This window comes from Hyla sarda, chromosome 3 (genome assembly GCF_029499605.1).
Source record: "Hyla sarda isolate aHylSar1 chromosome 3, aHylSar1.hap1, whole genome shotgun sequence".
In the NCBI taxonomy this organism is placed as follows: Eukaryota; Metazoa; Chordata; class Amphibia; order Anura; family Hylidae; genus Hyla; species Hyla sarda.
Window position 1 is genome coordinate 324,216,814 of NC_079191.1, and position 10,299 is coordinate 324,227,112.

The 10,299-nt window shown below is 48.1% G+C and overlaps 1 protein-coding gene across 3 annotated transcripts in view; it reads right to left on the minus strand.

Moving 5' to 3' along the window:
• The window catches only part of ACOXL (acyl-CoA oxidase like), a 555,195-nt gene extending 544,967 nt beyond the window's left edge, over positions 1 to 10,228 (minus strand). For all 3 annotated transcript variants that reach the window (XM_056567227.1, XM_056567224.1, XM_056567226.1), the window contains exon 1: positions 10,111 to 10,228. The gene's annotated coding sequence lies outside the window, so the exon portion shown is untranslated. The remainder of the gene's footprint in view (positions 1 to 10,110) is intronic.
• Between the last annotated feature and the right edge of the window lie 71 nt (positions 10,229 to 10,299).

A 10,299-nucleotide genomic window follows, 5' to 3' on the forward strand; every position in this document is an offset into this window, starting at 1 on the left:
TCATTTTCTACTTTTCAGATGCAATGTATAAAAAATATGTCCCACAAATGATGCAATTGTGAAAAAAAAAGAAAATTTAAATTTTTCCACTGACTTTGTATCCATTCCAGCCACACAAAAAGGACTCAAAGTACTCCCTTTTGGTCTAGATGAATACTTTAGGGGGTGTAGTTTCCAAAATGGGGTCAGTTGTGGGGGTTCTGTATGGTTCTGGCAGCTAAAACCCTTTGCAGGCATGAAGTGCAGCCTACAATTCATTCGGCCTAAAATGATGCCCTGAAAGCCAAATGGCGCTCCTCTACTTCTGGGTCCTACCACGTGGCCAAGGAACCAAATATGGCCTAAGCGGGGGTATTTCCAAACACGGGCCGAGCAGCTTAATAAAATATAGGGTGCATTTCTTGCAATATTAGAAGTGATGTACAAAAAATATGTCCCACAAATGATGCATTTGTGAAAAAATGCAAATTTCGACTTTTTAACACTGACTTTGTAATAATTCCTGCCAAAAAACGATGGTGTTAAAATACTCACTGTACCCCCTAGCGAATACCTTGTAGGGTCTAGTTTTTAAAATGGGGTCATTTGGGGGGTGTTCCTATGTTCTACCACCTTCAAATTTCTGCAAACCTTGCATAGCACATAATAAAAAGATGTACTTTTCAAATTTTCTACATTTCAAGTTAAATTGTTAGGCTTCTAATTAATTTAACCCCTTAAGGACAATGGACGTACTCCTATGCCCCCGTTTCCGAGTCCTTAAGGACCGAGGACGTAGGAGTACGTTCTGTCCATTCCCGGCCCCCCGCCGCTAGCTGGAGGGGAGCCGGTGCCCGATGCCTGGTGAAACCGTTCAGCAGGCATCGCGGCATATCGCCCAGGGGGGTCATTATGCCCCCCCATGTCGGCGATGGCCGCAGATCGCTGGACAATTCAGTCCAGCGATCTGCGGCGATTCCGGGTCAATCGGGTCTCCAGTGACCCGGAATTACTGGCTGCCACCTCACGATCGCCCTGATTCGTCGGCCGACCAATCAGGACTCCTGCTGCGGGTGTCACTCCCGCAACCCGCTCCGCCCCTCTTCCGGAGGACGTGAGCGGATGCGGGACGTGCACCCCGGGTGCTGGGGACCCCGATCCCGGCGTTAATGTTGGGATCGGGGCCCCAGGAGCGACGACGGCGGCGTGACTGACCTGCGCGGCGTGGATCAGCAGCAGTAGGAGGTGAGTGACAGCCTCCTGCTGTTGCTTAGCAACAGCTCCCAGCATGCAAAAAGGGCATGCTGGGAGCTGTAGTTATGCAACAGCAGGAGGCAGACCACCACAACTCCCAGCATTCCCTTATGGGCATGCTGGGACTTATAGTTTTGCAACAGCTGGAGGCACATTTTTTCTATGGAAAAGTGTACCTTCAGCTGTTGTATAACTACAACTCCCAGCTTGCACAATCAGCTAAAGTGCATGCTGGGAGTTGTAGTGGTGCATCTGCTGGGTGTAGTTTCCAAAATGGGGTCAGTTGTGGGGGTTCTGTATGGTTCTGGCAGCTAAAACCCTTTGCAGGCATGAAGTGCAGCCTACAATTCATTCGGCCTAAAATGATGCCCTGAAAGCCAAATGGCGCTCCTCTACTTCTGGGTCCTACCACGTGGCCAAGGAACCAAATATGGCCTAAGCGGGGGTATTTCCAAACACGGGCCGAGCAGCTTAATAAAATATAGGGTGCATTTCTTGCAATATTAGAAGTGATGTACAAAAAATATGTCCCACAAATGATGCATTTGTGAAAAAATGCAAATTTCGACTTTTTAACACTGACTTTGTAATAATTCCTGCCAAAAAACGATGGTGTTAAAATACTCACTGTACCCCCTAGCGAATACCTTGTAGGGTCTAGTTTTTAAAATGGGGTCATTTGGGGGGTGTTCCTATGTTCTACCACCTTCAAATTTCTGCAAACCTTGCATAGCACATAATAAAAAGATGTACTTTTCAAATTTTCTACATTTCAAGTTAAATTGTTAGGCTTCTAATTAATTTAACCCCTTAAGGACAATGGACGTACTCCTATGCCCCCGTTTCCGAGTCCTTAAGGACCGAGGACGTAGGAGTACGTTCTGTCCATTCCCGGCCCCCCGCCGCTAGCTGGAGGGGAGCCGGTGCCCGATGCCTGGTGAAACCGTTCAGCAGGCATCGCGGCATATCGCCCAGGGGGGTCATTATGCCCCCCCATGTCGGCGATGGCCGCAGATCGCTGGACAATTCAGTCCAGCGATCTGCGGCGATTCCGGGTCAATCGGGTCTCCAGTGACCCGGAATTACTGGCTGCCACCTCACGATCGCCCTGATTCGTCGGCCGACCAATCAGGACTCCTGCTGCGGGTGTCACTCCCGCAACCCGCTCCGCCCCTCTTCCGGAGGACGTGAGCGGATGCGGGACGTGCACCCCGGGTGCTGGGGACCCCGATCCCGGCGTTAATGTTGGGATCGGGGCCCCAGGAGCGACGACGGCGGCGTGACTGACCTGCGCGGCGTGGATCAGCAGCAGTAGGAGGTGAGTGACAGCCTCCTGCTGTTGCTTAGCAACAGCTCCCAGCATGCAAAAAGGGCATGCTGGGAGCTGTAGTTATGCAACAGCAGGAGGCAGACCACCACAACTCCCAGCATTCCCTTATGGGCATGCTGGGACTTATAGTTTTGCAACAGCTGGAGGCACATTTTTTCTATGGAAAAGTGTACCTTCAGCTGTTGTATAACTACAACTCCCAGCTTGCACAATCAGCTAAAGTGCATGCTGGGAGTTGTAGTGGTGCATCTGCTGGGTGTAGTTTCCAAAATGGGGTCAGTTGTGGGGGTTCTGTATGGTTCTGGCAGCTAAAACCCTTTGCAGGCATGAAGTGCAGCCTACAATTCATTCGGCCTAAAATGATGCCCTGAAAGCCAAATGGCGCTCCTCTACTTCTGGGTCCTACCACGTGGCCAAGGAACCAAATATGGCCTAAGCGGGGGTATTTCCAAACACGGGCCGAGCAGCTTAATAAAATATAGGGTGCATTTCTTGCAATATTAGAAGTGATGTACAAAAAATATGTCCCACAAATGATGCATTTGTGAAAAAATGCAAATTTCGACTTTTTAACACTGACTTTGTAATAATTCCTGCCAAAAAACGATGGTGTTAAAATACTCACTGTACCCCCTAGCGAATACCTTGTAGGGTCTAGTTTTTAAAATGGGGTCATTTGGGGGGTGTTCCTATGTTCTACCACCTTCAAATTTCTGCAAACCTTGCATAGCACATAATAAAAAGATGTACTTTTCAAATTTTCTACATTTCAAGTTAAATTGTTAGGCTTCTAATTAATTTAACCCCTTAAGGACAATGGACGTACTCCTATGCCCCCGTTTCCGAGTCCTTAAGGACCGAGGACGTAGGAGTACGTTCTGTCCATTCCCGGCCCCCCGCCGCTAGCTGGAGGGGAGCCGGTGCCCGATGCCTGGTGAAACCGTTCAGCAGGCATCGCGGCATATCGCCCAGGGGGGTCATTATGCCCCCCCATGTCGGCGATGGCCGCAGATCGCTGGACAATTCAGTCCAGCGATCTGCGGCGATTCCGGGTCAATCGGGTCTCCAGTGACCCGGAATTACTGGCTGCCACCTCACGATCGCCCTGATTCGTCGGCCGACCAATCAGGACTCCTGCTGCGGGTGTCACTCCCGCAACCCGCTCCGCCCCTCTTCCGGAGGACGTGAGCGGATGCGGGACGTGCACCCCGGGTGCTGGGGACCCCGATCCCGGCGTTAATGTTGGGATCGGGGCCCCAGGAGCGACGACGGCGGCGTGACTGACCTGCGCGGCGTGGATCAGCAGCAGTAGGAGGTGAGTGACAGCCTCCTGCTGTTGCTTAGCAACAGCTCCCAGCATGCAAAAAGGGCATGCTGGGAGCTGTAGTTATGCAACAGCAGGAGGCAGACCACCACAACTCCCAGCATTCCCTTATGGGCATGCTGGGACTTATAGTTTTGCAACAGCTGGAGGCACATTTTTTCTATGGAAAAGTGTACCTTCAGCTGTTGTATAACTACAACTCCCAGCTTGCACAATCAGCTAAAGTGCATGCTGGGAGTTGTAGTGGTGCATCTGCTGGTTGCATAACTACAACTCCCAGCATGCCCGTTGGCTGTCGGTGACTGCTGAGAGTTGTAGTTTTGCAACAGCTGAAGGCACACTGAGTTAAGTAGCAAACCAGTGTGTCTCCAGCTGTTGCATAACTACAATCCCCAGCATCCCCAGCCAAAGTAGTATGCCTCCAGCTGCTGCATAACTACAAGACCCAGCATGCCCTTCCGCTGTCCGTACATGCTGGGGGTTGTAGCTTTTGCAACAGCTGAAGGCACACTGGTTGCAAAACACTCAGTTTGTTACCAAACTCGGTGTTTCACAACCAGTGTGCCTCCAGCTGTTGCAAAACTACAACTCCCAGCATGCACTGATAGACCGTACATGCTGGGAGTTGTAGTTTTGCAACAGCTGGATGTTTCTCCCCCCCCCCCCCAATGTGAATGTACAGGGTACACTCACATGGGCGGAGGATTACAGTAAGTATCCGGCTGCAAGTTTAAGCTGCGGAAAATTTTCTGCCGCAGCTCAAACTGCCAGCGAGAAACTACTGTGAACCCCCCCCCCCCCCGCCCGTGTGACTGTACCCTAAAAACACTACACTAACAAAAAAAATAAAAAGTAAAAAACACTACATATACACATACCCCTACACAGCCCCCCTCCCTAATAAAAATGAAAAACGTCTGGTACGCCACTGTTTCCAAAACGGAGCCTCCAGCTGTTGCAAAACAACTACTCCCAGTATTGCCAGATAGCCGTTGACTGTCCAGGCATGCTGGGAGTTTTGCAACAGCTGGAGGCACCCTGTTTGGTAATCACTGGCGTAGAATACCCCTATGTCCACCCCTATGCAAGTCCCTAATTTAGGCCTCAAATGCGCATGGCGCTCTCACTTTGGAGCCCTGTCGTATTTCAAGGCAACAGTTTAGGGTCACATATGGGGTATCGCCGTACTCGGGAGAAATTGTGTTACAAATTTTGGAGGGTATTTTCTGCTATTACCCTTTTAAAAATGTAAAATTTTTGGGAAACCAAGCATTTTAGGTAAAAAAAATATATATTTTTTTTACATATGCAAAAGTCGTTAATCACCTGTGGGGTATTAAGGTTCACATTACCCCTTGTTACGTTCCCCGAGGGGTCTAGTTTCCAAAATGGTATGCCATGTGTTTTTTTTTGCTGTTCTGGCACCATAGGGGCATCCTAAATGCGGCATGCCCCCAGAGCAAAATTTGCTTTCAAAAAGCCAAATGTGACTCCTCTTCTGAAACCTGTAGTGCACCAGCAGAGCAATTTTCACCCCCAAATGCAGTGTTTTCTGAATCGGGAGAAATTGGGCTTCAAATTTTGGGGGATATTTTCTGCTATTATCTTTTTTAAAAATGTAAAATTTTTGGGAAACCAAGCATTTTAGGTAAAAAAATATATATATTTTTTTTTACATATGCAAAAGTCGTGATTCACCTGTGGGGTATTAAGGTTCACTTTACCCCTTGTTACGTTCCCCGAGGGGTCTAGTTTCCAAAATGGTATGCCATGTGTTTTTTTTTTTTGCTGTCCTGGCACCATAGGGGCTTCCTAAAGGTGACATGCCCCCCCAAAAACCATTTGTCACTCCTTCCCTTCTGAGCCCTCTACTGCGCCCGCCGAACACTTAACATAGACATATGAGGTATGTGCTAACTCGAGAGAAATTGGGTTTCAAATACAAGTAAAAAATTTCTCCTTTTTACCCCTTGCAAAAATTCAAAAATTGGGTCTACAAGAACATGTGAGTGTAAAAAATGAAGATTGTGAATTTTCTCCTTCACTTTGCTGCTATTCCTGTGAAACACCTAAAGGGTTAATACACTTATTGAATGTCATTTTGAATACTTTGGGGGGTGTAGTTTTTATAATGGGGTCTTTTATGGGGTATTTCTAATATGAAAGCCCTTCAAATCCACTTTAAACCTGAACTGGTCCATGAAAAATAGCGAGTTTGAAAATTTTGTGAAAAATTGCTGCTGAACTTTGAAGCCCTCTGATGTCTTCCAAAAGTAAAAACTCATACATTTTATGATGCAAACATAAAGTAGACATATTGTATATGTGAACCCAAAAAATATATATTTTGAATATCCATTTTCCTTACAAGCAGAGAGCTTCAAAGTTAGAAAAATGCTAAATTTTCATTTTTTTCATCAAATTTGGGGATTTTTCACCAAGAAAGGATGCAAGTTACCATAAAAATTTACCACTAAGTTAAAGTAGAATATGTCACGAAAAAACAATCTCGGAATCAGAATGATAACTAAAAGCATCCCAGAGTTATTAATGTTTAAAGTGACAGTGGTCAGAATTGCAAAAAACGCTCTGGTCCTTAAGGTGGAAAATTGCCTGGTCCTTAAGGGGTTAAAATGTGAATTAAAAACATAAAAAAAGGTTGTCAAAATAAAGTAGACATCTGAAAGTATAAGTTTCATAAACTATTTGGTCAGTAAGTATAAATATATGCAACCTATAAGTGTTAAAATAGCAAAAAATTTTTATTTTTTTTACATTTCATGATTTTTTGCATTGTAAAAAAAAAAAAAACTACAAATGATATCGGCTTACTTTTACTATGTACATGTAGGACAACTTATGACAAAAAAAAACAATGTCAGAATTATCATGATTGGAAAAACGTTACGAGTTATTCTCTAATAAAGACAGACATCCCCGATTTGAAAAAACAGGCCTGGTCTTTCAGGGGCGTACAGGTTTACTTGTGTTGGTCCTTAAGGGGTTAAGGCCCAAATGGTCTGAGACCTTAAGGCACCTTTAGACGCCGCTGTCAGCGGTTATCTAAAGGGTTAATAGCTGGCCTTAACGCCGGCCCTCAGCTTCAAGAATCAGCTGGGGGCCGGCCGGTATGGGCGGGTGTTAGGATCTATTTCTCCCTGTGATCAGTCAACTCCAGCCGTGTTGATTCGCAGACAGATTTAACTCATATGTATCGATACAGGTGGATGTTCTCTTACATGCAGAAAAAACAGCTCCGCAGAAGAACTGTTAGCGGTGGACTGGCCAGATGTGTGGTGATCCTGTTCTCCCTCTCTCCACGCTGAGCCTGAAATCTGAGACCGCAGCTATGTGAAAAGATCGGGAGAACAGCAGGGCTGACAGCATCACGTCCCAGAAGCCACCGCTGTCTTAAAGCAGTGGTGGCAATAATAATAAAATAATAAAACAGAAAACAACCGCCAACCTGCGATCAGGGACTACAGCCCCATTAGACCTACGCCCCTGGTTGTCTCTGTCTGCAATAGCAAACCATCAAAATGGGATGCTGACATATGTGCACAGAAAGGTGCAGGACTCATTGGGGGACATTTACTAATCTAGTCTATTCTGGGTATGCTTATAGACCAGCGTATGTGGTAGTCTCCTGTCTATTGTGCTCCTAATTTATCAAAGGTCTCACAACCCTTGATAAATTCTGTGCTCAGACTTCAGGGTCTACAGCTTAAACTGCATTTAGACCTGCTCCAACATGGTCTGACATTTCAGCGTATTTTGGGCAGATGCGACTTGTAACACAAAAGTCGCAATTGATAAATTCAGCACCAATGCATTTTCCAATGCATTTCCTTCTAAAATAGACTTGCATGCATCATGTTCTAAAAATCCTCTACAGCAAAAGTCTCAGAAAAGTCGCACATATTAAGACTGCGACTTTCTGTGCAACAAATTTAGACAGGTAAAACCAGTCTAAATCCTTTGATAAATCTCCCCCATTGACTTTATTGGCTAAATGTAGCCAGCTGGTTATTATATTTGGTTTAAGAAGCAGGTAGCACAATGTCCTCGTGGAGTACGGCAAAGATCCAATAGGAGGAAACCCCTGGACACAAGTGTTTATTGGGCTCTAACTCTGCTGGATGTGTTGCTTCTCAGCTGCGATTATATTTGGGTAATTTCCTGAACATTCACCTTTCTTTACCTAAACCCAAAAGCCCTCTGTGCTACTTTGGAGTCTGAGTAAAACCAGCATTTATTTTGGAGATGACCCACATGTACTCGGCAGCATTCAGGAGATGACCCACATGTACTCGGCAGCATTCAGGAGATGACCCCCATGTACTCGGCAGCATTCAGGAGATGACCCCCATGTACTCGGCAGCATTCAGGAGATGACCCCCATGTACTCGGCAGCATTCAGGAGATGACCCACATGTACTCGGCAGCATTCAGGAGATGACCCCCATGTACTCGGCAGCATTCAGGAGATGACCCCCATGTACTCGGCAGCATTCAGGAGATGACCCCCATGTACTCGGCAGCATTCAGGAGATGACCCCCATGTACTCGGCAGCATTCAGGAGATGACCCCATGTACTCGGCAGCATTCAGGAGATGACCCCCATGTACTCGGCAGCATTCAGGAGATGACCCCCATGTACTCGGCAGCATTCAGGAGATGACCCCCATGTACTAGGCAGCATTCAGGAGATGACCCCCATGTACTCGGCAGCATTCAGGAGATGACCCCCATGTACTCGGCAGCATTCAGGAGATGACCCCCATGTACTCGGCAGCATTCAGGAGATGACCCCCATGTACTCGGCAGCATTCAGGAGATGACCCACATGTACTCGGCAGCATTCAGGAGATGACCCCCATGTACTCGGCAGCATTCAGGAGATGACCCCCATGTACTCGGCAGCATTCAGGAGATGACCCCCATGTACTCGGCAGCATTCAGGAGATGACCCCCATGTACTCGGCAGCATTCAGGAGATGACCCCATGTACTCGGCAGCATTCAGGAGATGACCCCCATGTACTCGGCAGCATTCAGGAGATGACCCCCATGTACTCGGCAGCATTCAGGAGATGACCCCCATGTACTAGGCAGCATTCAGGAGATGACCCCCATGTACTCGGCAGCATTCAGGAGATGACCCCCATGTACTCGGCAGCATTCAGATGACCCACATGTACTCGGCAGCATTCAGGAGATGACCCCCCATGTACTCGGCAGCATTCAGATGACCCCCATGTACTCGGCAGCATTCAGGAGATGACCCCCATGTACTCGGCAGCATTCAGGAGATGACCCCCATGTACTCGGCAGCATTCAGGAGATGACCCCCATGTACTCGGCAGCATTCAGGAGATGACCCCCATGTACTCGGCAGCATTCAGGAGATGACCCCCATGTACTCGGCAGCATTCAGGAGATGACCCCCATGTACTCGGCAGCATTCAGGAGATGACCCCCATGTACTCGGCAGCATTCAGGAGATGACCCCCATGTACTCGGCAGCATTCAGGAGATGACCCCCATGTACTCGGCAGCATTCTGGAGATGACCCCCATGTACTCGGCAGCATTCTGGAGATGACCCCCATGTACTCGGCAGCATTCTGGAGATGACCCCCATGTACTCGGCAGCATTCTGGAGATGACCCCCATGTACTCGGCAGCATTCTGGAGATGACCCCCATGTACTCGGCAGCATTCAGGAGATGACCCCCATGTACTCGGCAGCATTCAGGAGATGACCCCCATGTACTCGGCAGCATTCAGGAGATGACCCCCATGTACTCGGCAGCATTCAGGAGATGACCCCCATGTACTCGGCAGCATTCAGGAGATGACCCCCATGTACTCGGCAGCATTCAGGAGATGACCCACATGTACTCGGCAGCATTCAGGAGATGACCCCCATGTACTCGGCAGCATTCAGGAGATGACCCCCATGTACTCGGCAGCATTCAGGCCAGTAAAGCCCATCGGGCCAATGCAATATGTCGGCATCCCATTAGGACACTTTGCCAACACATACAGGACACAGCACAATTGTGATGTAAAGGACGTTATTCCCTACAAGGAGAAGTAACTATGGGGCTTTGTGACTGATCCCCGGGAGATCTAGAACGTGAACCCGGATGGAGCGGTGAAACACAGCGCTTCTCCTCTCCCACAAGCTTTAGGTAGGATAACCGGGGAACACCGGGTACCTGCTAGTAGTTTTATAGGGTGCGGTGCCCATGTCCACCCCAATCACAACACCATTGCACCCCGCTCCGATCCCACAGGAGGACAGACGTTCCCTGTTGCCGCCCACATGCGCGCTCCCGAACTCCAACTGACTGTGGCCTCCAAAGAACATGCGCAAGACACGAGACCGCGCAGCACCAGACTAGAAC